The sequence below is a fragment of the Sphaerodactylus townsendi genome, linkage group LG12 (genome assembly GCF_021028975.2).
Source record: "Sphaerodactylus townsendi isolate TG3544 linkage group LG12, MPM_Stown_v2.3, whole genome shotgun sequence".
Classification (NCBI taxonomy): domain Eukaryota; kingdom Metazoa; phylum Chordata; class Lepidosauria; order Squamata; family Sphaerodactylidae; genus Sphaerodactylus; species Sphaerodactylus townsendi.
Genome location: NC_059436.1, coordinates 10,960,496 through 10,972,628, shown reverse-complemented (window position 1 = coordinate 10,972,628; position 12,133 = coordinate 10,960,496).

The following is a 12,133-nucleotide window of genomic DNA, read 5'->3' as shown; positions in this document are numbered from 1 at the left end:
TTCAGAATAGACTATAAAATATAAATGGGTACCAGGTGGTGGACAGAATAAGCCAATCAAGATCTCAACGTAAGAGTGGAGCAGAATGTCTCAGGTAGCAGGCCCTGGAAAAGCAGTCTGATCTGACTTGATATAAGGCAATTTCATTGGAGATGTGAAAGTTTTCATTTAATGGCTTGTTAACGGGCCTCCAACTGTTGATTCTTGAGTAAGAACTATGTGTTAAAATAAACACAGGGCTGCCACTGAAAACAGGGGGCTTGTTTTCTCTCCCTCCACAGGGCACAGTAAAACATCACTGTGTTGCTCTTCACCCTGTCTTGTTGGCTGATGTTGATGGGGGAATGGAAACCCCTAGTGCAAGGATGGCAGAATTATACTATATATTATGGAGGAGAATAATCAACATTGGAAAAAACATTTACAAGCCAGTAATGCCATAGGGCAGTGGTGGCGAACCTTTGGCACTCCAGATGTTATGGACTACAATTCCCATCAGCCCTTGCCAGCATGACCAATTGGCCATGCTGGCAGGGGCTGATGGGAATTGTAGTCCATAACATCTGGAGTGCCAAAGGTTCGCCACCACGGCCATAGGGTATGGTTGAGGGTACATGATCCGTAATATAAGTGGATTTGGTTCTGCTGAATACCTTGATGGAAGACCTAGGAAAGCCATGGAAAGCATTAAGATTTTCATCAGAAGAAAGGCAGGATAAAAATAGGGCTGCTGAGAAAGTGGGGTGAAGGACTACGATGGTGAAACTCCAGACGGTCACTGTAGTGATCCACGAAGCAGGGAAAGTCATGTGGTTTGCTTTTCTTTGATATTTGGGTTGGGTTTGGGTAGTATGGTTATCAATGCCTAGGGGTCATGGTGACAGCTCTGCATATAAATGTAATTAATTAATTAAGGTCCTTCCAAAATGTTAATCTGGAGAACTAGGAGGATACATATAGTTCCTCTGGCTTTAACCTCAAGGGTATGTATGGAGCCAAGATCGGGGGAAGCAGCTGACACAGGAGGCCTAGAGGCTATGTAGATCAACTTCTGGAAGGATTTTGCTGGTCCTGCCTCCATATTCTGTTGTCCCACTCATAGGAACAGTTGGGCATAAATCCACTGACTTCCAGGGTATGCCGTGTGGCACTTAATAATTACAGCAAACTGAACCTCATGGGCCAACAAGCCTTTTCTTAAATTATGTCTGTTATAATGAATTACAAAACCCAGTCCTGGAAAACAATTTTGGCTTAATAAGGGAACTTGATTTTTTATCATCAGCTGGTTTCTTAGAAATGTACTTTAATTTGACAAGTATTCCCTTCTGTCAAAGCACATCTGAACACCAGATTTAGTTATATTAATCTCCAGAGTGATCTAGTTTAATAGACTGGTTGTAATACATCATCTCATTTGGTATCATCAAAAATAATCTTGCCATCAAAACTTATTTAAATCAACTGAAAGTGTGGCAAATCTGGAAATCTTGGACTAATCTATATCGTCGGTACAAACCATGGTCTCTACAAAACTGAACATAGGTATTATTTACAAAGAGAGAAAAAAGTTTTATTGCATTAGTCATAGGCCATCACAATCAGTACAAAACATGTATATTAAAACCATACCAAAACCAAAAATACATTTTAAGAGAAAAAAATCTTCTAAATTAAAATTGTCCAAAACAAAAAAGGCAACATTTAAAGGATTATGAATAAAACTTACAGTTTAAAAAAATCCAATTCACTTCTATTAAACATAATATACTGCAAGATATGTACTGTTAAACAGATTTCAAGTATTATTTATGAAAAAGGCTTTGCATCTTTAGCATAGACAGTTTTTTTCCTGTGTCCTTCTAATTTGGTATGTTGGGAAAGAAGTTTTTAAATTGTGTTAAATTGGGCATATTCATACTATATATTTCAATGAAGTTATTATTATATGAAGCTGGCTTATGCAGCATCAGACCATTGGTCCAGATAGGTTAGCACCATCTACTCAGACTTCAGTGTCTCAGGCAGAAGTTCCTCATATCACATACTCTAACTGGAAGCTGCTCTTCCTATCACCCACTGCCTGGTCTTTTTAATTGGAGATCCCAAGAACTGAACCTGGAACCTTCTGCATGCCACTGAGATGCTCTATGACTGAGCTACAGTGCCTCCTCATAACTGTTTCCTCTCTTCAAAGAACTCTGGGAAATATGGTTCAGTTATTTAGAGGAGATCTCTCTTTAGGTACCAGATATTAGCAGTGGTGGGGGAGCATCAGAGAGTCTTTGATCTCTATGTCCCTTCTTTGGGGATCTTCAGGTGTCTGTGGTTGACCATTATGGGCACTGGGCTAGCTGGACAATTGGTGTGAACCAACAGGACACTCCATATTTTCACCAGCCTCAGCAGGGGCCACCCACATTGAGAAGCCAGATAAAATGGCATTTGGCCCATCCCTAGCCTGCAGCTTTAATTGAAAACATTAATTCTGGCAGTAGTTACTAGCATTTGGTTGATTTGCATAACACGCATTTATTTGCATGCACATGGACCTATGAAGCTTCTTTCTACTGAATGAGAAAGTCAATCTATCAAGTATTGTCTACTGAGTAGCTCTTGAAGGTCAGTGGCTCTTAAGGGTCTCAAGAAGTAGCTCTTAGGGGCTTCAGGCAAAGGACTTTAACTGGAAGATGCCGGCGGTTGAACCTCTGATCTTCTGCATGCAACAACTGCTGCTAAACCACTGAGGACAAAATAAGATAGTATGGTTTTTTAAGAAGTTGAGCCAAAGGAAGTATTGAGCTCATGAAGCTGCTTTCTACTGAATCAGACCATCAGTCTCTATAGAGTTCTGTGTTGTCTACTCTGACTGGCAGTGGTTCTCCGGGGTCTCACGGAGAGACCTTCTACTTGATCTTCATAACTGGGCATTGTTGAACAAAGCCATTTTCATTAGCAGACTATCAACAAAGATGGGCACAAGGGATGAAAGAAAAGACTGGCTTTTTAACTTACAAGGAAGTTTTCTGGGGGGTCTCCCTGAATGTCCACTGGTGGTTTGGAGTGAACTGAGCCAAGTGGCCACAGTGGTGTCAGCAGCTGGGTCTTATCTTTCCAAATGGATGATGGGAAATCTACACAGTTTGTTGCTGCAGCCCAGGTCTGAACTGAGCAAGCTCTGCAAGCCTACTTCTATTGGGCAAGCCTATCACTGTCACCACGGTCGCCATAGCCCAGGACTGAAGCCCAGTGACCCTGCAGCCAAGCTAGTGTCCCAGGAACTACTTGGTCCAGCTTGATTCTGGGCTAAGGTTCCCACCTGTGCCTCAGCAAATTCCAGCTGATTTTGGGGTGGGCGGGCTGGTGACTGTGTAGCACAGAGTTTGGGTATGCTACTTTTGTCATGTTACTTTTGGGTTATACTCTAGACCTGTGGTGGCGAACCTTTGGCACTCCAGATGTTATGGACTACAATTCCCAACAGCCCCTGCCAGCATGGCCAATTGGCAGGGGCTGATGGGAATTGTAGTCCATAACATCTGGAGTGCCAAAGGTTCGCCACCACTGCTCTAGACTGTCTCCCTTGTGGTCTTTACCCTAGAAGGAGAAGAATGTCATAGTGGTTCCTTCCACAGGACATTCCAGGCATGAGATAAGCAGAGGTGGTTCACCATTGTCTTGCTCCACATAAGCAATGCTTGTCTTCCTTGGCAATCTTCTGTCCAATACTGACTGTGGCTGACACTGCTTATCTCCCAAGCTCAGGCCCAACTTGGCTGATCAGCCTGCTGGGGAAATTCCAAGAGTGTCGCTGTGTGAAGGCTATTTTTTTATACTTTCCTTAATTCCATGACTGTGGGTAATTGGGGCTGGGGACAGGTGATTCTCTGCTTCAGGTGGGCAAATGGGAGGCCAATCCTGGGCTGTTTTGATGTCCCGATCCATCCCCTTGGAATGTGTGTTCCAAAGGATGCATGGCTATTGAAACAGCCCTCTCTTCTATTGTTTCAGACAACATGCAATTATTATTCCTCAGTACAATCTATATTTCAGGATTGTTTCTATACAGTGAATGAAATGGGCCTCTGTCCTAGGTATGCAAACACCAAAGAATCCCTTTGCTTCCAAAGGGCCGTATGTTTACTCTGTGTTGACAATGTTACTATAGTTATTGTAAGATATTTAAAAGTAACCACAACAGATACTCTAAAAATAAATGCTTGCTTTACACTGTAAAGTTAAATATTTCCTAGCAATAGCCTTGCTGGGAAACTCTCCCTCCCACCCAACGAACTCAGGAATGATGCTACCAACGCTTTCTGTTCACATTCCTGAAGTAACTCTTAATGCACAGACTCATCTGGGAACTAATTGCAGGGATTATTCATCCACACAGACTTTTTGTAAATCTTTGCACCTAAGAGCTACTTCTCACCCAGGTGAGGAGCTCTCCCGAACCCCATAGTGAAGAAGTACAGCCTACCACCAATTTACCAACTCAGTGAGGCAAAGCTTATCATGCAGTGGTAGTGGTTAAGAGCAGGTAGATTCTAATCTGGAGAACCAGATTTGATTCCCCCTCTTCTACCTGAGTGGCAGAGGCTTATCTGGTGAACCAGATGCGTTTCCACACTCCTACATTCCTGCTGGGTGACCTTGGGCTAGTCACAGTTCTTCGGAACTCTCTCAGCCCCATCTACCTCACAAGGTGTGTGTTGTGGAGAGAGGAAAGGAAAGGAGCCTGTAAGCCACATTGAATCTCCTTACAGGTATAAATCCAAACTCCTCCTCCTTCTAAGTGTGTCAGACTAGGATCTGGGATATCCAGCTCTGAATCCCCTCTTTTGTCATACAAGATCTCCTAAAAACTGTTCAGTGGATGACAATGTTTGGCTAGTCACATCATTTCAGTCTAACCAACCTCACCACGGTATTGTTGTGAGAATAGGACAGGAGAGCCATGGGGAGAAAAGCAAGGTATAAATACCTAAATGGATAAATAAATACAATTAAAAGATGTGGTATGAGAAAAAAGGCCCTGATGAGGCTGGCCCAGGCTAGCCAGATTGTGTCAGATCTCAGAAGCTAAGCAGGGTTGGCCCTGGTTGGTAATTGGATGGGAGAACAGCAAGGAACACCAGGGTTGCTGTGTATAGGCAGACAACGGCAAACCACCTCTGCCAGTCTCGTGACACCGCAGGAGAAAAAAGCCTTTATTGATGCCTATGAAGCCTGCAAATGACACGATGCCTTTGTGAGCGAGGAAATACTTGCCAAACTGTCTTTTCCCCCCTTCGCACACACCTCCTCCCAAGTACTCTACTTGATTTACTTCAACATATGCATTTCAGCGGATTTATGCTCCTAACAACATAAACTGGAATGTTTCCCAAATGTCTGGAGCCCAATGAATAGTTACTTCAATTACACTGAATAAGATCATGGAATAATTGGAATGTCATGATGAACGCTCTGCTAGGTAATGCGTTCATGTGCCAGGTTGCCTTCCACTCTTGTGATACCAGACATCCTGTTTTCTGCATTGCTTCTATATATTTTTTTGTTTCCTCCATTTTGCAAATATGCTAACTCTGCCTTTGAACTTAAAAGAGGAATGTCTTAAGTTTTATTGCACACACAACCCTCCAGCATGTGAAAGATGATGGATGCAATAATGGTGTGATCATATGCTAGGAGTGGAACTAATGCACAGTTTTGTAGCCAGCAATGAGGCTCCCAAGCAGCGCTAGAGATGGAGGCATCTGGAAAGAGCAGGCAGAGAAAAGCCTGAGTGGTTTTAAAAGAATGTAAGAGTCTCCTTCAGTGACAGCAGGCTGTAAATAACATCACTGTGGTTTGGAGTAGCCTGTTTTCACTGCGACAGCTAGTAGTATTAACCCATCAAAAATCTGGGGAGGTGAGTAATATCCAACTTCAAACTGTGACTGAGAAAACAAAGTTGCACTTAGTTGTAATTGTTGTTCATTGGGTTAAGTCTGTGCAAACACTTGTGGGGCTGCGCAGGCCAGCTGTAGAGAATTGACTAGAAGGCTTCTAGAAGCTTCAGAGCATTTGGAGTGCTTCCCCTCTCTGTCCAGAGATGAAAGCAACCTGATTTCCCGCCCAAATGGTCTCATGATAAATACCTCTCCCCCCCCCCCCACTCCAAAAAATCAGGTAATAAATAAATGTCAGGACGAAACCCTTGGCTCATGAGTGATCACAGCATTTGCCTGCCAACTATTTTCACTGTGAAATATGTGCAATCCTTGGTTGATGTGGGTTTTCCATTCCTCCCTTCTCTCTGTTAACAGTGTTATCTTTGCCTCTCCCATCTATCTTCTGTCATCTTCCCACCATCAATCAAAATCTAAATGGTAAGCTCCTTGGAGCAGGGACCTGTCTTTTTAAATGTTCCTTTGTGATAGTATAATATCAATGATAGGTTCCTTTAGCACAGGGGTAGGGAACCTGCGGCTCTCCAGATGTTCAGGAACTACAATTCCCAGCAGCCCCTGTCAGCATGGCCAATTGGCCATGATGGCAGGGGCTGTTGGGAATTGTAGTTCCTGAACATCTGGATAGCCGTAGGTTCCCTACCCCTGCCTTAGCATCTGCAAAACATAAATCCTCCATTGTACTGAGCAGTTTTGAATACAGAATTGGCTGGAAGTCTGCTAAAGAACAACTGCTTACTGACAGCCCTGTTTTCTTCCGCTGCTTGCAGGTAGCATAGACAACCCCTATCCCACCCCCATAACTGGTAGCCTCAAGTAATTAGCTGGGTATTCTCTGCACACGCTCAGCTTTCAACAGCCTGTGAAGTTTAAGCCATTAATCACCATTAAGAGGCAGAGACAATCCTTTTCTCTTGTTTTTATGAGTGCCCCCCCACCCCCAGTTCCTTGCCCCTTTTCTGGTAATGAATGTACAAGCCATAAAATTCATGGAAAAGTCATTTGTCTACAGAGGCTATTTGCTGCACTTGATGAGACCCAAAGAGCAACTAACATGCTATTTAGAGTGGTTTGGATCCTGCAGAAAATTTCCACTAATGGGGAGCCTTGATTATGCCAATTTCTTTGTCTCACTGCTGATCTCCCACCAACCCCTCCCTTAATGCTCCTTGGGGGGTCCCCTGGCCCCAAACACTACATTCTGGGGATCATTTTGGACAACAATGCTGTTTCATTGATAGATATTCCTTCTGCCAGTGGAAATTTACCCTTTCTGCCATCCCAGCATCTCAAGATCAGTTTGTAATTATTTCAGATTTAAAACAAGATTTCCCATCAGGCAAAACCTGAAGTCATGTGAGGATTTTCCTTGCTGGAAACATTCCAAAAAGAGGCAAATAAGATAGTAATGAATCTAACGCAGGGGTCCCCAAACTACGGCCCGGGGGCCAAATGTGGCCCCCTGAGGGCATTTATCTGGCCCCCCAGGCATGGCGGCGATGGCTCCATTCATGTGCAGTGGGGGCTCGAGGGAGAGGAGGAACCGGCCCCAATGGCTGTTGACTGCAGTTACATGATGGCACCCCCAAATCTCCATGAATTTTCTGACCCAGAGTTGGAAACTTTACATGTGGCAATGCCTGCTCCGCCCTTCCCTCTTGGCTACTCCATGTGTTGCTCTCAGGCTTTCTGTTCCGCCTCACTCCCATTGGCATCAGCCAGGCTGGCGAATCGCTGGCTGGCTGCTAGGGAGGAAAGAACCCAGGAAAATACCTGATCCTGGGTTAAATGGAATGCTTCATTGGGAAAGTTCTACTTTTTTTTTTTTTTTTTTACAGGGGAAGGTATTCCACAGCCTCCCCAACAATATTTGGAGCCTACCCTGTACTTGACATACTTTGGTCACTGTTCTAAAAATAGACCATGACAGAAAGGCTGAAAGGTGAAATCAAACATTTTACAATCATTTGTGCATAGGAATTTGTTCATAGTTTTTTTTAGTCCGGCCCTCCAACAGTCTGAGGGACAGTGAACTGGCCCCCTGATTAAAAAGTTTGGGGACCCCTGATCTAACGAAATGTCTCAGGAGGCTTCCATTACAGCCTGAGTGTCCAATCAGATTTTACCCATCACTAAATCCAAACCAGCCTTTACCTGGATGGCTGATCTCATCAGATCTCAGAAGTTAAGCAGGGTCAGCTCTGGTTAGTGCTTGGATGGGAGACCCCCAAAGAATACCAGGGTTGCTATGCAGAGCCAGGCAATGGCAAGCCACCTCCATTAGTCATTTGCCTTGCAAACCCAACTAGGTTGCCATAAGGCAGTTCCAACTAGATAAAGGCCCCTTCCACACAGCTAATGTACAACGGGTTGCAGTCGGGCTAAAGTACCCATTTTTCTGTTTTGGCATTCCCAAGCATCCTTGCAGGCAGTGATTGGAGCCCACGGAAACACTACAACTGCTGTCACACCTTCACACGAAGACACGTCTCTCTCTTTTATTTACTTCCTTCCCACCTATGCGTAGCTACGCAGGCATGCATAAATGAATCCCCACAGCCATCTGATGTCTCATGATATGACTATCAGCACCTGTATAGCTACACAGATGTAAGCCACAATTTTTAAAAAAAGGGAAATGGAGGAGAATAAAGCACTAGTAGCGCGAGTCTCAAAAAAAACCCCACCCAGTTTAGGGGAAATAGCACAGGGCAGACTCGTTTTAGGGGCAGGATCTGTGTGAGCCCCCCCCCCCCAAGGGTTTTTTTTAGCATCCTACATCTGGCTTTATTGGCCCTTGTGGAATGGACCAGAACTTCACATGCACAAATCCAAAGCAAATTTAGGGGGTTTCTTCTTAGATGAAATGTGTGATACATTCCAGTTGAAATCTGAAGAACTTGGAAAAGACTCACAACATTTTCCAGGAGGAGAGAGACACATCTCTGTGCCCTGGTGGTGGGATGTGCTGTCAAGTCACACCCAACTTATGGCGACCTCTTGGGGTTTTCAAGACAAGGGACTTCAGAGGTGGTTTACCATTGTGTTGTGACCCTGGACTTCCTTGGTTGTCTCCCAGCCAAATACTAGCCAGACCTGATGCTGCTTAGCTTCCCAAGATCTTTCAAACTAGCCTGGGCTATCCAGGTCGGACAGGGCCTCTCTGTGCTATGCAAGGGAAAACAAAACCAAACCCTGATGGGTCTGAGAAGCATCAAAGTGTAATGGAAAGCAGAAACCCAGCTCATGTTCTGGGTGCTTTTGCTTCGTGCCAAGTTGCTGGTGGTAATCAAACTATATATACAAAAGACATCTACCAAAATCAAAGAAACTGGCGAGCCAATCGTTTGTGCTTCACTTCATTGATCTGGTAGCCAAAGACAATGATGAGGTGCATCACCATGTATGAGAAGATGCAGGAATGAATGGTATGCACCTGATCTCTGGGCCAAGTGACCATGCAGACAAATGGAAACATCACAGTTTTCCATAGTTCATGGTGGTGTGCAACCAATTAAAACAACAGCGTAGACCATATTAAAGCAACACCTACAAATGCAGTAGGATCATAGAGTGTCCCACATCAAGCAGATTGAAGCCTGGTAAGATAACGCTGTCCAGCGGCTTGTCTTGGCACCCTGCGAAACAGTTATACTTTACAGTTCTTGCAAAATGAGGAGGTCTTACGCAGTTCCTTAGGATGGAAGCTACCCCTGGGGGCGGGAGTGTGGAATGCTTGTACCCTGCTTTTGCCAAGGGAACCAGATAGGCACATGGCATCATTGCTAGGGCTTCTTAGGCTAAATTTAATTGACATATGGGTGCTTACAGGAAGAGGCGATCCTTCAGGTATCTTGGTGTGTGTTTGTGTACTTTTAAGGCTTAATCAAGCAGGCATCAACATGACAACACACCAGCATAAAAGCAGGCCAAGAAGATCAGCATAAGGCAAGGTGGTAGGCAGATTATAAAATCCATAAACAAGATTGAAATCGAGAGGGATAAAATTCCATTGAAAGCATAGGCAGACAAGAGTGTTTTGTCATGGTGCCTAGAAGGGAATTCCAAAAATAGGGTAGGGGGCTACCACTAAGAAGGCCCTGTCCCTTGTGCCACATGGCTGACCTCTGTTGATGGAGGTACAGAACTCAGGACTAGGGATATAGATATTAAGGTGGGAGGAGAGAGGTGAACATCAAAAAAGGATGTTCCTGTGGGATTGATTAGATCCAGAACAGCTTGGCTTAATATTCAGCAGGAGACCTACAAACATTGGATTTGAATTGTTCTTGCTCTGTACGGGAAAACTCATAACTTATTGGGAAATTTTTGATCTGAAGACAGAATTATGGTTCCATTGGGATTTTATTGCAAGTTCTGTTTCCTGTCGTTCATCTTCATTACGGTGATTTGAATTATACAAATTGTTAAGCAAATTCCAGCGTTTCTATACATGTATCAACATCCAAATCCTTTCTAATATGTGGGTCTGTGTGTTCTGCTAAAATGATCATTTGCCTCTTATGTATTCTTGGAAGAACCTACATTTGTCCAGGTAACATAAAAAAAGAGATGGTTTCATAACCAGCTAAGTGAAATGAATACGAACACTGGAATCCTGTTCATGGTTCTAAAGATACAGGATTAGGACTTGTCTGTTCCTCCACTCACACTTTTGTGCATAGGCAGACACAGTTGGGTTGTCAACTTCCAGGTAGAGTTTGGAGATTCCCCTGATTTTACAACTGACCTCCAAGCTGCAGAGATCTGTTTTGGAGGGTGGACTCTATGGCCTGGTACTATGCTGAGATCCCTTGCCTCCTCAACCCCCCCCCCCATCCAGGCTCCACCCCCAAAATCTCCAGGTCTTTCCCAAACCAGGGCTGACAACCGTAGGATACAATGATATTTTTAGCACTCGGTATAAAAACACTGCCTGCACCTGATCTAAGGGGATGCAACTCCAAAACTTGCAACTTCCAAAAGATCAGGTCTCTTACCTCGCAAAGCTGTTTAGAGCGCGGATTGCTGTTGTGTGTTTGGGAAGCCAAAAAATCTCAGTGATGCCAACTATCAACCAATGCTGAGAGATTAATCTGCTTCTCGCTTTCAGCTTCCAGAATTAAGCCTGGCGAGCTTAACCTCCCGTAGCACGACGTAAGCAATTTACAAAGTGTGACCTCTGACCCGCAGCTGTGTGCCTCTAGTTGCTGCCAATGGTAATCTTTCAGCATCAGCTATGTCTTTGGGGGCATGCTTGGATACTCAGCCAAACAGAGCAGCTTATTAAAAAATGTGTTCTTTTCCCCATCAGATTTCATTCCCCTTTTGATTCTGTTTCAAGAAGCAAAGTTCACCAGTGCTGTAAGGTGACCTGCCCTCATTGGATCCAACTGGGTGGCCTGATGAATCTCCACTTTCGTTTAAAATCTTTGCCGCTGGACCTCAATATTGACTGCATAAGCTTCCCTCCTTGCAGCGGAATGTGGGGGATCCTTCTTGAAGAGAAACCACCAGCATTCTGCCTGCCCTCCCATTCCTCCACGGGTCTGCTGTTGCAAAGCACCACCATTTCATCCAAACTAACTGTTTGCAGAACCTCTGGACCTTTGCTGAACTGCCTGGCAAATGAAAGAAAACAAATAGGATTCTACAAAAAAAAATTCATGTTGATTATCAACACAAGCTGCAGGTTTTACTTTGATTTCACAGCTTAACCAGCCGGTTTGACAGGACATTTTAAATAACAAAGAGCCAATCCTCTTGGAGAACGCTCCTTACTGGCAGTTTTATAACCCAGCAATTCACTTCATTACCTGTATTCTTTTCATCACGCTTATACTCTGAGATGGCCCCCCATTGCAAAATGGTCTGCCAAAGGCTATTAGGAAGCCCCCTTCTGTCATTTCTAGGGTTGCCAAACTCCATGTGGTAGCTGCAGAACTCCTCAGGCTCTACACCCTAAATCTCCAAGTATTTCTTAACCTGGAGCTGGCATCCACAGTCGTTTTGCAAAATGTGCTAAATGGAATTATTCAAAGGGCGTTCTTGTAGAAGGAACAAGGCTGTAGTGTAATGCCTCAACTCAAAAGGTGACTTCTGCTAGGCATGAAGTCTTTCCTACACACTGATTGTCTTGTTGCCTTAAACAGATACATTTGCATACATTGTCCTGC